The sequence below is a fragment of the Sciurus carolinensis genome, chromosome 12 (assembly GCF_902686445.1).
Source record: "Sciurus carolinensis chromosome 12, mSciCar1.2, whole genome shotgun sequence".
NCBI lineage: Eukaryota > Metazoa > Chordata > Mammalia > Rodentia > Sciuridae > Sciurus > Sciurus carolinensis.
Window position 1 is genome coordinate 73,333,312 of NC_062224.1, and position 17,919 is coordinate 73,351,230.

Below are 17,919 nucleotides of genomic sequence, written 5' to 3' on the forward strand. Positions count from 1 at the left end.
TCGTAACTAACTCTCCCTCTGGTCACAAAAAGTTTAAGAGCAGAAAAATGCCACATCACTGGAGGAAAATACAGGTGTATCTGCAATTTGTGTGGTAGTCTTTCCCCAGGAAAAGATTCATTACCTGGTGTGGCATAAGAACCACTCACAATTCTTTCCTTTTATGACATTATAAGAATTAATGAATGGATATTTACTAACATACTTGAAAATCTAAACCACAGAAGCCACAATATTTGAGAAAGGAATGCTTAAAAGAGATTTGGGCAGGGGCACTGATCAACATGGGTTAGTACCAGATTTCATGAATTAATTTTAAAAATTTGAATTTGGATAGACACTTATTTCTAATTCAAGACCAAATCACAAAATAAAATATAACCAAAGGATGGAGTTTTGGGTAATTATATCTTCATTTTCCCCTCTAATCCATCTGCCAGAAATAGTAGAAATTTGTGATGACTCTAAACCTTAGTATTTAACACCCTTCATTCACATTTAGTAATCAAAGAGCAATCAGTGATGCTTTAATAGAGATTTTAAGTTGTGCACTAATACTTTCTTAGCAGGTATATAGAATACTTAGTTACATATTCATTTTATGGCATTCACAGTGATTTAGATAATGTATAACTTAGAGAATTTAGCTTATATTGATAAAATAAACCTGATTAAATTCATTGCTTGTATATTTTAGAATGTTTGGTCTAATCCTTTGTTATTAGATGATTCAGTTGAAAATAGCAAGCTCCCACTATAACTCCATACACACTGCGTGGATGTATTGAGTAGAAGGGTTAATAATATGTAAACAAGAAGAAACTAAAACATTGTTTTATGGTGATGCAGTGGAACAGAGGCAAACTGCTAAGTGAGGCTTATCTTCCTCTTACCCTGAGGATGCTTATCTGTGTCATTATCATAATGTTCTCTGAGCCCAATGCAATCTTTCGTGGTATGTATTCAGAAATCCAGAGTTTAGGGGAAGGTTCTTCACCCAAAGAGGAAGCAAATGTCTTCAAAGACAGACAGAGATTCACTCAAGTTTATTATAGCCATTAGGACATACTTTCTTTCATCATTAGATTGTTGTTGATTACAATTAGGAAACTTATAGCTTTGAAATTATCTTTTTTATGACCTTGTGGCAGTTTAAAGGTGATACCTCATTGATTAAATAGGTTTTAGTTCATGCTTCCTTTTACTTAATGATCTGAAAACATATTATCCTGATTTACACATAAAAATCATGCTGAAAAGCATGTGGCATTCACTAGAATATGTGTGTTTAAGTAGAATTAAATTAGTACTGAGAGTTATTAAAGAAATCTTCCATGCCCCTGTCCAGTGAACTGTGTTTCATACTGAAATGAATAATAAATGAACAATATACAGGAGCAAACCGACTTATGGGCAGAGAAGTTTCTATGTGCTATTTACTCGCCCATTGTATTTGGATTTTATCATTATTGCCATTTCTCTGATTTCAACATTAGATCTCTTTTATGGTGATGTTGAATTCTTAGAATCTTTCAATGCTAGATTGCATAAGATTTAGCTATATTTTCTTTTCAGTATAGATTAAAAACATAATCATAGAAAGTTTGGACAAAACAAAAATGCTATTTCTTTTTTTTTTTTTTCTTTATCCACTGTTTGCATAAAATGTGACCTGGAAAATTCCCTTTGCTCCTTGCTCTTGCCAAATCTGACTCGTTTTTTAGTTTCCACTGAGAAATCAGTCCATCATCAAGTTGTCTCTTGCCAACAAAGATGGAGACAGGGCCCCTCTGTGTCCCAGAGCACAATCATGTTGCATTGAAATCGCCTGTTTAATTTGACCGTCACAATCACTGGTTATGAGACCCTAAGCAGCAGGGACTGTTTCTTATTCACATTTTTATCTTCAGTGCCTAGACCAAACATGACACATGGTAGGTGCATAATGAATAATTGGTGAATGCATGAATAAATAAATCAGTCAAGATAGCTTAATTACCAGTTTAAAATCATAAGCTTATCATTGCTCCAGTGCTGCCCAGGCTTCATCTTTACCTGAGCCACCTTATTGGTCGTCAGCTGCAAAAATGTGACCTTTTCTGTGCACTGCTGTCCACGGTAGGAATGCTGTGGCCATGTAAACATAATTGCATTCCTGACTGTCAGGAGGGAGGGAATTCTGGAGGTAGGAAATATTCCCAAGTTTCACCACCTCATTGCTCTGCTTTCTCCCCTGGAGCGGTTACTTTTTCTCCAGTGAACATAGGGTGAACAGTCATTGGTTTGTATAGGAATTTGGAAAGGAGAGGTAAAGGAACACAATATGAAGAATTTTGACATGGTACGTGTCTCTTAGTTGGGTGGTTACAAACAACTGATCTGCTAGTAGCTATTTGCTTTTCTGATGAGAGAAAAATGTGATTAAAAATATGATAAAACCAAGTTATGTGAACACTGAAATGAAAGCAAGCAAATTATGCCATCGATAGCTCAGCATGTAGGTGAACAGGGGCACATCCCAAATAACTCACACATTTTACTTTAAAAATATTATTTTACTTTTAAGTGTTATTTGGAAAACTGGAGGAGTTCTCTTATTTTCATTTATGTAGTACATCCTCACCTACCTCTGTGCACTCAGGTTTTTGTACTTCTATAATTACAATATTTTAGGTTGTTTGTAATAACATAATGCTCATATTTAGCTCTAAGATACTCTTAGAAATGAAGAATATATTTAATCTGAGCTCTTGAATAGCATTATGGTACAAGTTCAAGAGTTCTAGGAAAAGAATTAAAAAAATAAAAACGGAATCCAAATGTTAATCCATAAATATGAAACTTTCCTATGGCCTTTACCCCTTCAAGGTCTGGAGTTACTAATGGGGTTAGGATTTCAGCGCTTAATGGGGCTCAGTGCATTAGTGCTTTGTATGCATGGAATTCAGCATTCAGTTTAATAAGTGGTTGACATTGGTGATGTCCCTTAATTTGCTTAAATCTAATTGGCTCTTTTATCAGTCAAACCTGTATGGATTGGCAATTGATCAGAAAGGGTCAGCCATGACTCTGCATGTAGTTAAATGATGGAGCCACGAGTTAAAGTCACAGTTGCATGATAATAAGCACAGGAAGAACAAATGAGCTTAGAGGAAGAAGGCCAAGCAGCTTAGAAGTTTTGCAGGATCTTCAAGTTCAGAACAAAGGCATTATAGAGTATATAAATTTTAAATACACTGCATTTTGCCTCCAGACTTAAACCTTTTTTTTTCAGATGAACTGAAATCTTGTCTGAAACTGTCTTTGTTACATCAAAGAACTACTCAGAAAGCGAAAAGAGACAGAAGAAGCATAAAAGGGCATAGTTTAAAATGATTAGTGACAAATTCCATACTGACGAGCTAGAAACAGATTTTTTATGAAAGTTTTATATTTTTCCAAAAGGAATAATTTTCTTCTGTTTATCTTTTTCTGAACTGCTTCAATGTAATAATGAAAGGAACTCAGAGCCCCTTTAGTTTGTGAACTTAATCAGGTTTTTCCTTGGCAGTAAATAATTTGTTACTTAGACTTTTAAATGGATGAGAATTATTATAATTTTTGAAGTTCCTATGCTTGAGTATCCTGTTCATTTTCCAAAATGTGTTTTTAGAAAATCCAAACGTGAGAAAGCAGAACAGTTGAGAGTGGTTTGTTTTAGAGGGTCTTTTTTACTCTTCCTCCTTCCCTGATACCTCTCCCCACCTACAACCATCAATGAAATGAAAGGAGTGATATCTGTTAGGAATTAAAACTTGCACATGATAAAAGCATAGACTTTTGAGTCCTAGAAATATGAATTTAAATCTACCTCTTTCACTCACTCACTGAGAGACTAAGAGTGAATCTAGAAATAGAACAGCCTCAGTTTGTTCATCCAGAAAACAGGCAGGATGGTAATTTCCACATGATAGAATCGTTCACAGGATTTAACACCACAGTATATTCAAGATGCTTGGTATAGTGCCTGTTTTGGTAAACATGTGGTGCTTGCTACATGCTTCGCTCTGTTTTCCTACTCTACCAATCCATTTTCTGTTGCTATAACAAAATGCATAAAGCTGAGTACTTTATAAAGAAAGATGTTTATTTAGCTCACACTTTTGGAAGTCTAAGAGTATGGTACCAACTTCTGCTCAGTCCCAGTAAAGACTCTCTTGGCACATCACACCTTGGCATATGGCATCTAGGGGCAGCACATGAAAGAGGGAGAGATCACTCTCAAGAAAGGAAGCCAGAGAGTTGGAAGGAGACATTCTTGCTCTTTTATAGTTAACCCTTCTCTTAGGAACTAACTGGGGTCTCAAGAGAACTACATTAATGTCTTCCATGGATGGTGCATCCAGTGACCCAGTACCTCCCACTAGCCCCAACTGTTAAAGGTTCACTAACTCTAAATACCACCAAACTGAGGACCAAGTTTCCAACACATGAACCATTGTGGAACAGACCATATTCAAATCATAGCACCTGCCCAGAGCTGTCCTCACCCTTATAGACTGAGAATGCATAACTAAAAGTTTAAGGGGAAAATCTGTCTTCCACACAGCTATGGAGACTGGCATAATTTTATCTTCCTGCATTCCTAACCTGTCCTACACTCACCCCTGTGAGTATTGACAGGAAGATGGCCAAACCAGTAACCCTGCTAAGGATTACGGATTATGTATAAAGGAACCTGTACGAAGCAGGGAGGGTGGGAGGATGATTTCCATTTGAAATCACCTTTGTATCTTCTCCCTAACCCTTGGCCTCTGAATAATAATTTGTAAATAATTTTTCCATCAAACTCTCCTTGGTTATTTTGAGATATCAATGGACAGAAAAGTCTCTTAATTTTTTTCTTACTAGAACTATCTTTTGTACTCATATCAAGCTACTTACTGAATATTATTTTGTATGATTTTGAATTTCCATTATCTATATATTTTATTCCTGATTGAATGTTTTCCTAACTTCGTTAATGCTAACCAAAAGAGAGGAATTTGAATGTTATGCAAAACAGTTTTCAACTTTTTCTAATTATGAAGATAATTAGAAGAGTATTTTTGAAAAGTTAACTCTTGAAATTCACGCTTTATTTCACTTTTTATTGACTAGAAAAACTTAGTAGTTCGGTCAGTATGCTTTTAAGTTACTAAGTGAAACATTTGCTCTTTAAAATGTAAACATGTAATTTTTGCCTAATAATATTGCTAAAGAAATAATATGGTAGCCTCTGACTTCTCATGGATCAATCTACTGAATTCATTTTTTTTTAGACTTTAGGATACATCAATTGCTGCTTTACAAGCAACCCCAAAACTTAGCAACTTAAAACAACCACTCTTTATTATTTCTTCTATGAGTGTACAAGTTGCCAGGGTGGTTCTGTCAAACTGGGCTGGGCTTCCACAGAGCTTAATGAACTCAGGTTTTCAAAAGTCAAGGCCAAAGATGCAAGCACTTAGAAACCTCTACTTGCCTCAAATTGGCTACAGAAGATTTCCTGACCTGTTAGTATAAAAGTCTCCCATAAATATCTACTACTTGGTTTTCACTAGGGGTGTGTGTGTGTGTGTGTGTGTGTGTACATACACTCAGGTATTATATAATTTTTCTGAAAATGTGTCTCATTTTTGAAATATTGGTATACTAGCACCAAAAAAATCAAATTTTAAAAATTGGACAAAATGCTTTGTCATTTTCCTTGAAGAAGATATAAGAAAATCTTTCCTAATATGAAAATTTACCTTGCATTTTATTTCAGGAAGAAGATTTTAAAAATGTGTATCAAAATGGCTTTTAAAAAATGGTTGTAACTCAATAATATAGGGGAAATTCTGAGCTCCTATTATATGTGGATGGTTTTCATAATTATTTTTAGTTATATCTCAAATCTAGAACTCAAATATTCAGATTTTTGCTTATAACCATGACCTCTGAGGGCAGGAATCAATTCAGTTTGTGTTTGATTTGTTTATCGTTATAACCCCAGTGCCTAGCACAAACTATTTGCTAAATAAATGACCAAAACATTTGTAGTTATAACTTGGAAAATAATCTTGAAATTTATCTTTTGTTATTCTTGTGTCTTTTATTTGGATAATCTTTTTTTAGAATTGAATCCAACATTTAGGGATGAATTTATTCTAAAATTAATTTATCTTAGTCTTGTGAAGATTGCCATGGCACCATAGAAATAAATAACATAGGGTCCTTTGGAGGCATGTTGTGTGTGTGTGATTGTGTGTTTGTGTGTTTGTGTGTATATGTGTATATGGGTGTGTGTGTTTAATTCTTTGTTTTAACCACCATTTTAAGCCAGTCCTGGTGGCGCATGCCTATAATCCCAGTGGTTTCAGAGGCTGAGGCAGGAGGATCAGAAGTTCAAAGCCAGCCTCAGCAACTTAACAAGGTCCTATCTCAAAATAAAAAATAAAAAGCTCAGGGGGTGTAGCTCAGTGGTTAAGCATCCTGGATTCTACTCCTAGTACCAAAAACACCATTTCAATTAACTTATCTTTAGTGACTGGCAGTTGGACAATTAACTGATAATGGTGGTTAAAGTAGAACATTTTTAAAACTCCAAATATATGTTGAATACCAGTTTAATTTAAAACACATAATTTACCTACCAATTATTGTTATACAAGGCCACATTATTTTTTTAGTTTTTTGCCTTCCTATTTATAAGTCCAGCATTTTTATTACAAAAGTACCTATAATGCATAGCTTATATTTCCCACTTTTTAAAAAGTTCCTTTAATTAAAAAAATAAGAAATAATGTAATTACAGACTCTTTCTAGACTTTTATATTTTCTCCAGTCTTTTAGTTATTTTTCCAGCACTAATTTGACAGTATTGTTTTATTGTCAGGATTTTTAAGTTTTATGAAATCATTTTCATAGAAGCAAATTTCTCTTATTTTACTAGTTCATCAGTTTAAGTGACATTACAATGAGAAGCAAGCTGACATAACACTTTTGAAAATACACCGTGCACAACCATGGAAATGAAATTTGTACCCCATTTGTGTACAATGAATCAAAATGCAGTCTATAAAAATAAAATAAATAAATAAATACATCTGGGTCTTGGTTAAGTATATAATTCTACTGGTGGCTGCAGAATTTTGTCCTTGAAATAAACAGTAATCAAATGTTGAAATAAACATTTATCAACACAATAAATGGAAATTTTTTTATTAGTCTGGCAAATTGGTTAAGAATAGTAAAGAGAGTGCCTACTATTTAAAAGAAGAAAGTGTATGGATGGTATGGTCCATCTGGGAGCAGCCTGCCCACTAAGAGGGCAGGGACAGAATCTTGAAATTCTTCTTTTAGGTTAAGTATTGAAACAGCTCTACCTTAGAAGAAGGAAAAAAAAAAAAAAATATATATATATATATATATATATATGCATTGATTATATACCTTCAATTGATTAGGAACCCAGTCTGAGATTTTGAGCATGATTTGCTCAAGTGAATTTGTCTTCCTCCTTCAATTTTTTTAAGGAAAGAAATAGACATTTCAATTTTCTAATTTCAACCAAAATCCCTAAGACTCAGAGGAGTGGACTGTGGATAGCATTATTGGCCAACTATAGGGAGAATGATATCGTTTTATATACCATCGCTAAAAGCAATTAAAAGTTCAATAAACAGGGAGAGATCAAAAAGAGGGAAAAATTGCAAATAAAAACCTCAGTTTATCTGACATTTTCCTCATCCACTGTAGTGCACCAAACAGTAAAATATTTCTATGCCTTTTAAAATCTCTCTTAGTAAAATGTCAAAATGCTACTTTTCAAAATACAATTAATAGTTCTCAAAATCGTTGAAGTTTTCTTGCCCTGTGAAAATAGAGAGCCCATCCACATGTGCTTTCTGTTCTTCAGCTGATCCACACTCACTGATTTATTGGCAAGCTATAAGTAGAAATTTCAACACACAGATGACCATGGTAGATCTTAAAAATTGAAAAGGTGCAAAGGAATGGAACAAAAAAAAATAACTGTACGTTAGAAATGGAAATAAACAGAAGGCTAAGATGGTACATTACTTTATTCAGAGGGTAGAAGGAAAGATGAGATTAACTGCCTTTTATAATGTAAAAGCCACAATGAAGATATAGGATGGTGAGGAATAGCATTCTTTAAAACAACAACATTCCACCACATAAACAGATGGTTTGTCTTTACTTTCAGCATATTAAAAGCTACACAATTTATATTACACCCAGTTCATATGAATCTTTAGAATAGTTGTGCATAATGTTTTACTTCTGTGTATATCATCCAAATGTGCTGCTATTTTTCCCCTGGAAAAATCAACCCGTTGAAGGTAATAAAGTAGGTGGATTCAACAAATAAATAGTATTTAAACTCTTAATAAAATAGTGTATTTTTGAAAACACATACTAGGCCATTTAATTTAACCCATGCTTTCTCCCAGCTGTAAGAACTGAACTACATACTGCACTACTATGCTCACTTACATTTATAAAAAGTTTTTACCTTTACCTTTTGGAATGATAGTTTACTCTGCTGTGTGTGTGCATGTTTATAAAAAATGATGTATCATGAGCAAAAAAGAGAGGGATACATTTCTACTTTATAATGGCTGAAATTTTCTTCACTTTTCATATTCACCATCTTGACAGTGAACCTCCTGCTTATAAAAGCACTTTAGAAAGGAACTAACTTCTGAGCCAGGGAGAAGAGGGAAAGGAACTTTGAAGTGTGCTTACCATGGACTCAACAAGCCCCTAGCAAAGGGCTGCCAGCTTCTCACATTTTTCTCACATTTGCATACTCTCATGTGGCTTATATAGCAATACACACGCCCACACGCACAATTAAGAGCTATCTTTAGAGCGTCCTGGGGCAAGGCAGACAGACCAAAAAAAAAAAAAAAAAGAAAAACACTTTAATTAAAAAATCACATTTTTTTTCCCTCCTTTACCAGGGGAGTGGAGTAGGAAATATTGTTGCTTTAAGTTTCATTGATATTTAAAAATCATATTTTTAAAAAGAATAAGTACAATTCCCCTTTCTATTTTTTTTATCTTGGAAGAAAGGTTTATCTAAATCTTTAAGGTTAAAAAAAAATCAAGTCTGTCTGACTAGCTCTGCAGTTTGAAAGCAACTTCAAGTTTTATTTGAATTCTTATAGTGCCCTGAAGAAATTTTTGCTTTATTTCTTTAAAATAATCTCTTATTCTTTTATTGTTTTCTTTTTTATCATAGGCAGACTCTGTGCCTGACTTGCATAAAATTCTGTGAGCATTTACCTGCTTGTATACATATTCTTGCAAAAGTGAGACAAACCTTAACATATCTTAGATATTTAATCACCACACTTCTAATCTCTTTTCATTAGCAATATCATGGAAATTTCTGTCATATCTCTATAAAGAGGTATTGACCACCCAGGGTCTAAAGGTTCGAGAGTCCTATAAAACTTAATGAAGAATAAGTTTAATTTGATTGTAACAACAGGGTGCATTCATTATAACCACTATGATATTCTGACTACTAATTGGGAAAAATGAAACTAGAATGTAATGTTATCAAATATATGCTTTATTTTTTAAATTTATTTTTTAGTTGTAGATGGACACTATACCTTTATTTTATTTATTTATTTTTACATGGTGCTGAGGCTCACACCCAGTGCCTCACCCATTCGAGGCAAGTACTCTACCACTGACCCATAACCCTAGCCCTGGTATATGCTTTATGAGGTCAGTGCTTTCATTCACACTCCATCAACGACTTTGGAACTTATACTATCTTCCATTTTTATTTAAATGTCTCATATGTATGTGTAATGTCTCATCTAGTGGAATATAGATACATAAATTCATGGCAAAGAATGGATGAATGAATGATGAATGAATGAATGAATGATGAATAAATGAATGAATGAATGCTGTTAGAGAGATCATAACTGATCTTTCTCTCTGTGTATGTTTCTCACCATTTACTGTGTCTCTAAGCACATAGTCAGAAGTTAATAATGCTTACTTCAGTAACCCATCTAGCCTGTAGTTTCACTTTCTGCAATTTCAGTTACCCAGGGTCAACTGTAGTCTGAAAATATGAAATGGAAATTTCCAGAAATAAACAATTCATAAGCTTTAGATTGCATGCTCTTCTGAATCATGGGATGAAATCTCCTTTCACCTCATCCCATTACTGAACTCTGAATCATTCTCTTGTACAGCATGACCATGCTGTGTCTGCTATTCAACTGCTACTGAGTAGCCATCCCAGTCAGCAGATCTACAGCTACAGTATCATACCACTCTTTTCAAGTAACCCTTATTCTAATAAAAATAGCCCCAGTGTGCCAGTAGTGATACTGGCTGTTCATATATGCCAAAGAGAAGTCACAAGTGCTTCCTTTGAATGAAAAGATGTAACTCATCAACTTAATAAGGAAAGAAAAAGAAATCATATACTAAGGTTTCTACAGTCTGTGAATAACCATAATCTTCTGTTAAGCTGTGAAGAAGGAAAAAAGAAATTCATGTTTATTTGGTTATAAATGTTATTAATCTCTACTGTACCAAATTTATGAATCAAACTTTATTAGAAGCAGGTATATATAGGAAAAAGGATTATATAGGAAGAGTTTGGTGCTATATGGGATTTTAGGTATCTCCTGGTGGTCTTGGAACATATTTCCTTGGGATAAGGAAAGGCAACTTGTCCCCAGGGAGTGATAGTAACTGTGTACTATTTTTGTTCCCAAGCCTGCTTTCACTTTTTCTTTGGCTTATAGGGTTCCAATATCCCTCCTGCTACCTTAGGCTCTCCAGTGCTCAGAGCATGTGCTGTGTGTGGATGTGACTGTCAGTGAAAGCATTGTGTTCCCTTGGCCACAGTGATTTTGGTGGGGTGGGTGTGGGTATGCAGGTGCTTCAAACAGAGACAATGAAATGCATTAAAGCAGTATAATCAGCAGACATGGAGGCCCTGTTCTGCATGCATTTGATTCAGGATTCTACTGAATCTTCTGCCAGTCACCCACTTGTCCTGTAAAGTCTGGGAATGTAGTCACGTAGTCCGAGAGTGGTGAAAGCACAGTAGATTTGAGAGAAGGTAAACTGGATTCTGGTGATATAAGTTGATCCCTTAAATCTAACTCTGCCTAAAACTGACATTTTCTTTTGACTTTACTCTTACAGGACCCAATTAACCCTTTTAATTATTCGTGCTCCATGGGTTGGACTTTCTGACACTTGAAAACAAAAATGTTTAAACCATAAGATGCTTGAGAGAAAGGGGAAAATGTAAAATCAGAGAAGCCTTGTGGCTTCTTAAAAATCATACCGAATGCCAGGTGTGGTGGCTCATGCCTGTAATCCCAGTGACTCAGGAGGCAGAGGCAGGAGGATTGCAAGTTCAAGGCCAGTCTTAGCAATTTAGCAAGGCCCTAAGCAACTTAGCAAGACCCTGTCTCAAAATAAAAGATAGGAATATGGCTCAGTGTTTAAATACCCCTGAGATCAGTCCCTGGTATTAAAAAAAGAAGAAAAAAAACAAGTCATACTAAACCATGGCAGCTCAATATGCATTCTGCATTTTTTTTTATGAGTTCTCAAATGAGGAGCCCTCAAGAAACAAACGTAGTGTGAACTGAAATAATCAGGTCTTCTGTGAAATTGCCAACCCTATTCTGAAGGTGCTCTTCAGAGTCACTTCATTGACAATCTTCTGAGGAGCTTCTCCTCTATTTTCAGGTCTCAAAGTCTTGAGTTTTGCTAATGACTCTTGCACACATTAGCTATTTGGTTTGACCCAAGTAATTTAGTTGACTACAATAGAGGTTTCTCATCACTAAAATGGCATACTTAAACCAAATCAGTGTTTCCCACAGCATGATTCCAGACTAGGAACATGATCGTTACCTGAGAACTTGTTCCAAATGCAGATTCTTGAGCCCCACCTTCCACCTACTGAATCAGAAATTCTGAAGGTGAGGTCAAGCAATCTATATAATAGATTTTAATAGATGCCCTCTCATTCCTCTCCCCACCAGGAAGTTTGGAATCATGCCCAAGTTTGAAAACCAGAGAACCAGATCATCCTTGAAATATCTTTGAAGCAAAACTGTTGTATGATTTTTGCCCATGATTCTATTTTACACTTAAAATTGAGACACAGAATTACTGAGAGGAACATGTGTAGAACAGGCCCCTGTGCTCACCTTGTTTCTGAATGTAGAAAGGAAACTCCATTCTTAGGGCCATTGGCCTTGCCAGTATAAGGAAGTAGATACATTGCTCACAGACTTCCTGAATGTGACAGGCATGGATACCATGGATAACCAGTTCCAAATGCTGAACCCTACCTGTGGCACCAAAAGCAACAGGCCTGATGTTTTATGCACTGAGGAACACTAATCGGCCCTACTGTGAAGATGCTGTCAAGGAAATTTCCTCTGCTCTTTGATTCCTTCACAGAACATCTGTTACAAGGAGCTCCATGTAACTAAAACCTGAATCTCTTCCCTCTGGGAGTTTTCTTTAATGAGCATCTTGTGGCTACACCTCCTCCGTAGGGTTTTCAAATGTGTTTCAAGTCAGTTATAGCTTTATCCTGGATTCCAGGGTTTACTGGCTGTTAGATCTCATAGTTAAGATTTTTTTTTTCCTTCCAGGAGTTCACAAATACAACTCCACAGAGTAGACTGATTTAGCTTCCAGTTGCCTAGAGAGCAATTAAGATCATGTAATCTTTTATTTGATAAAAAAATTTTTTGATGCAATGATCACTCATAACAAGCTAGCATTTACTAGGTGCAAGCTCTGTTTTGCGTACACTAATCATTTAATTCTCACAAACTCTACAAGGACAGTGCTGTCATTATCTTTATTTGCACATGAGGAAGTTGGCTTGGAACTAGTACATGAAAGTCATGCAACTAGAAAAAGGCAGAAATTGTACTGAAGTCTAGAGCCTGGCTACAGAAACCTAGTTCTGAGTTGCCATCCTCTATTACTGAGTGGGAATGCCTTCCACTGACCTCTCATCTCATCTTTTAGCAGAGGGAACACAGATTCCTGGGCACTGATCAACAGGTGTCTGAAGAAGTGGCTTGACTCCCAGCTGTGTCAAATCCAATTTCAAGGGTCTGGTTTGGTTGCACTGTTTGGTGTTGGAAGCCCGAAAGGGAAGGACCTAGAGTGTCTCCCAGTTAGCAGTATGATCCATGCTCCTCAGTTTACAGTCTAATGAGAGGGAAAATAAAATCAGTTAAATAGATGTTTTTACAGCCTTACAAAAAAAGCATTAAGCAGAAGCAATGTTATGTGGTACATACTCTCTATGTGGAAGGCATAAAGTGCTTTGGACCCATTCTTTCCCAGTGTGGTTTTAAGTACTTACTTGCACACCAAGAAATTTGAAAGTCTTTTGTATTCACCCATGAACTTCGACATATACTTGAATGAAAAGAAGACAATGTTTAAGATAGTCCTCACCTTGATCTATGTTGTAAGAAAGATTCATAACTTTTCTGAAAATATTACTTTTCTGTACTTTCAACTCTTAAGTGACTTGTGGGTTGTAATGTGCCTTTCTTTGGCTTGTGATACAAAATTTAGATTTTCTGACTTGATTTGCTGTTGTAAAAGCTTTGTGCAGGCATGGGGCAGAAAATTTCATTAAAACTCGTGCAAATACATTTACTCAGAATATTAGTATGTAACAATGGCATCATTATTGTTAATTACTAAGTTATCCTCTCTTTGGGTCTGTATTAAAATTAGGTTCTTTGTGTTAATGCTCTCTGTATCTCAAAGAAAATCTTTATCTTATCTTTATCGTTATCTTCTGATTGTACATAATTTATATGCCCATAAAGAGAGATCTAATTTATCTAATGGTGTTAATTTTGAAAAATTCAAAAACTTCATTAAAAGTCAGGGAAAGTCTACATTTGTAAAACTGAAGGATAGAATGAAGAAGTGAATAATTTTATTCCTACACTAAATCAACTTTCCATGAACAGATTAAAAACACTACAGGACATTCATTTGCAGGAAGGATATTCTAGAATCCAGCCCTGTAAACAGTGTGAATATGTGGAGAAATCGTTTTCTGGAATGATCATAGAAATGACAATCTGTGTCCTTTGGACCATCAGGAGAAATACTTTCCTTATCAAAATCTGGAATTGGGGGCAAGACCACAGACAAAGGCTTGAATCTTATTCACATAGTTGACTCCATAAGAATATTTCCTAATTTGTGCATTGGTTAAACAAATTGACCAGTGTCGGTCATACTATGGAATTCAACTAATCTACCACCCACTGCCCCAGAATTTTCATGTCCTCATTATTTAACCTTGAAAAGTTATGTCCTAAGCCTTAATTTGTTCATCTGACAAAGGGTTTCATAATCATAGAACCTTCCTGGATGGATTGAAGCCAAGGATAAAGAATATGTGCACAGAGAAGATCAGCTGGTACTTACGTAGGTACTCAATTATTTGTTTAAAGAATATAAAGCACGATATATATCAAGTCCACATTGTACATAAGCTATCACTATTAAATTGAAAATTAAACAAACACGTAAACATCTAACTTGGTGTTTTCCTTGATGATTCTGATAACTGCCTCTTAAAACTAAATGTTAAGGAAGCAGCAGATTGGTTGTGGTATACTAAATTATAAGTGAGGACTAATTTGAGGATCAAAGATACTCTTTGGGAGATATCACTTGACTGGGAGGAAAAGCATTAGCTGTCTCCCTCTGTCTCAAGTATTTGTTCTCTCTGTCTTAGAAATATCCCTCCTCACAGTTTCTGAATCTTGATGTTTAATTTAACACAAAGGTCTTTGAGAAGCACAACAGGGGGTTGTTCCTGGTAGTTCTGGCATTGAGGAAATTGAAATGTACATGTTTTTTCTCATTTATCAAAGAAGGGCAAGAATCTAAAGTGACATTTTCTATCAAATGAATTATGAACTGTGTACTTTGTACCTAAGGGAACAACAACTAAATTAGGGTTTTAGATAAAAAAAAGAGAGCAAGAGAGACACACACAAAAAATAGGTTTTTAATAAAACATACAGTAATTTCTGTTACTGTGTCTGACAGGGACATGGCAGAATACAGTCTTTCTGTAGAATGGATGCAGTCTACTTGAAAATTCGTAAGATTTAGACATATTTGAGACATTTTCTCAGAAACAATTAAACCTAAATTTCTTATTTTGCTAGCCTTACGCTCAGTGAAACATTCTTGATAATCTTAGCTTTTTGTCCATGCTTACTGTCTTAGGAAAAAAAAATGTAAATTCTTATTTCCTTAAAAAATAAGAGATTAAAGTTTTTTGAGAGGAAAAATAGCTTAGAGGATAAAAATGATATATATGAAAGGGTCACATTTTATCCCTCCTCTGTTTATCAGTAATACCGACATACGTACACTCACACATAAGCAAATCATTCTACTGATTAGGGCATGGATTATAAAACCAGCTAGATTTGGTTCAAATCTTAATTTCACCTTCTCTGTTTTACATGTCTGGAGCAAGTTCCTATAATCATATTTTGCCTCAGATTTTTTCATCTCTGAAATGGGACTAAATACCTCATGAGGTTGACATGGAGAGCAGCAAATCTGATAAGACTTGTAATGCATACAGCATGATACTGCACTCTTAATAATTGTGTCTTACTTAGCACAGCTTGATTCTTCTCCCATGACAGAGAAGATTGGGCGTTAGGAAATGGGCCCCATTTTTAATTACTGCAGATTCCTGGAGTCTAGGAAGCATTATAATTAAACTTAGAACATGAAGGGCCATATCCTGCCCACACAATATACCTAATATTTTTTTCAATTACTAATTGAAAATTCTTAGAAATCCTTAGTGACTTCTTTCTTCTTCCAAACAAGTCTGTTTTGATTAACATGCTATTCTTCCAAACAAAGGTATTCTAATCTGTGCTATATGTAAATTAAAGAAGGGCTATTATAAGAGCACATTTATTTTAGACTTCCAAATGCCCCCAGGTTCTTAAATCTTAAAATGATAGAACTTCTTGTTATTAGTCCTATGTGTGTTCTGATACCAGGATTATACTGGGTAACAATGTGTGGCTAAATTACTAGGAAAAGAAAAAACTACCACTAATATCCTGATTACGTATTTTCTTCACATGAACCTGATCATGTAATTATTGATCATCATTATGGTCAAGTGAGCATCATTTTTTGTTTCTCAAATTTTGATTCTAACTCTACTTATGAGTGGAATCAGTTATTAGAAGTCTTTCATTATTTTAAATTCTTCTGGTGACTATTGTTTTGCTCTCCCTAATAAAGAAGGTGAAGTTAATGATCTACTGAGATAAGGGATGCTGTCTTGGTCTATTTAGATGTCTGGAACAAAACACCATTAACTATGACTACTAAACAATAAATTTATTTCTTACTCTTCTGGAGACTTGGCAGTGCAAAATGAAGGCACAAACAAGTTTGGTGTCTGCTAATTGCCTCTCCCTCATAGACAGCCCCTCCTTATCTTAACCTTACATGTTAGAAGGAGCTGGAGTGCTCCCCAGAACCTCTCTCATGAGGACACTAATTCCATTCTGGAGGACTCTGTCACCATGACCTAGTCAGCTCCCAATGATCCCAACACCTAATATCACCTGGGGCACAAAGATGTCAATGGTGTGAATTTTGTGTGGGAGGAGACATAGACATTCTATCCATAGTCATGGGCTTATGTATTATCAATGTTAAGTCTTGAGCTATTTCTTAGTTGAATAATTAATTGATCAATTTGGATGGTAGATACAAGCCCATGGTTAAGATGGTTTTAATAACCAATCCCTTCTGATTCTTCAATCATTAAATGACCAAAATTTTTGTTCAAAGATTTCTTAATTTCCATTCAAAGATTTCTTAATTTCTAGTCTAACTCTAAAATACAATACTTTATTTTTTTGCTACCTAAGTCATTTATTTATTTGCTCTTGTTCCTGTTAGATACATTCAACAAGGGATAATTTAGCATAGACCTTCTAAAGAGAGCAACTTTGACTCTAGCTTAAACCTTCTCATTATAAAAAATATTTATTAACCTTGATAAGCATATCTTTTTAATTTCACAAAGGCTAAATTCTTCAGGGAATTATTTTAAATGAAATGAATGAATAACATATTAACTAAGTATAGGATAGAATTAAATATTATTTTTGTTGTACCTATTTTAAATGATTTTGCCAAGTTGAAAATATACTCTAAAGAAAGCATACTCAAGGAAAAAGAATTCAATCTATGATGTCGGTAAACTAATTGAATAAAAATGATAGTATAAAAATAAATAGAAATCCAAGATATATATCCTTAGGAATACTAAGAGGAATTCAAATGTCAAAAGCAAAAGTCTTAAGTGTCCAAATCTAGGAAATATTGGTAAGGAAAAACGAACAAAATTTGGTTGGTGGTTTAAGATATAAAACTGAAAAGAAAATTCTTGTGGGCATTATGACCTCAAGGCCTCTAATTAGTTTGACAAAGTGACAGTTCCACATTCTAGTTGAGCAAATAATGTATCTAATGAAATTTAAGATCCCTATTTTTCTCTGAGCACAAAGAACTACATCATTCACAGCTGTAGGGTATTTCAAAATTAACAGAGGATGACTTCCGTCTGGCTGATGTTTCCTGGCTAACAAATTCACTGAAATTGTCTTGCCAAGTAATTTAAAGCAGTTCTCTAATCTTAAATCACAAAGAGAGGTGGAGGTGTGTTGCCTTGGTCTCGTGGATGCTAATGTGAAGTGGAATTATTTTATTTCTCGAAATGGTCAATAGCAATTAGTATTCAGTGGTGTCTTTTTATTCTGGTGGCCTTGCCCC

General features: G+C 34.9%; 1 protein-coding gene across 1 annotated transcript in view; it reads left to right on the plus strand.

The window, feature by feature from the left end:
• Ush2a (usherin) overlaps nt 1-17,919 on the plus strand; it is a 746,720-nt gene that overhangs the window by 468,480 nt on the left and 260,321 nt on the right. The gene's annotated exons all lie outside the window — the stretch shown is intronic.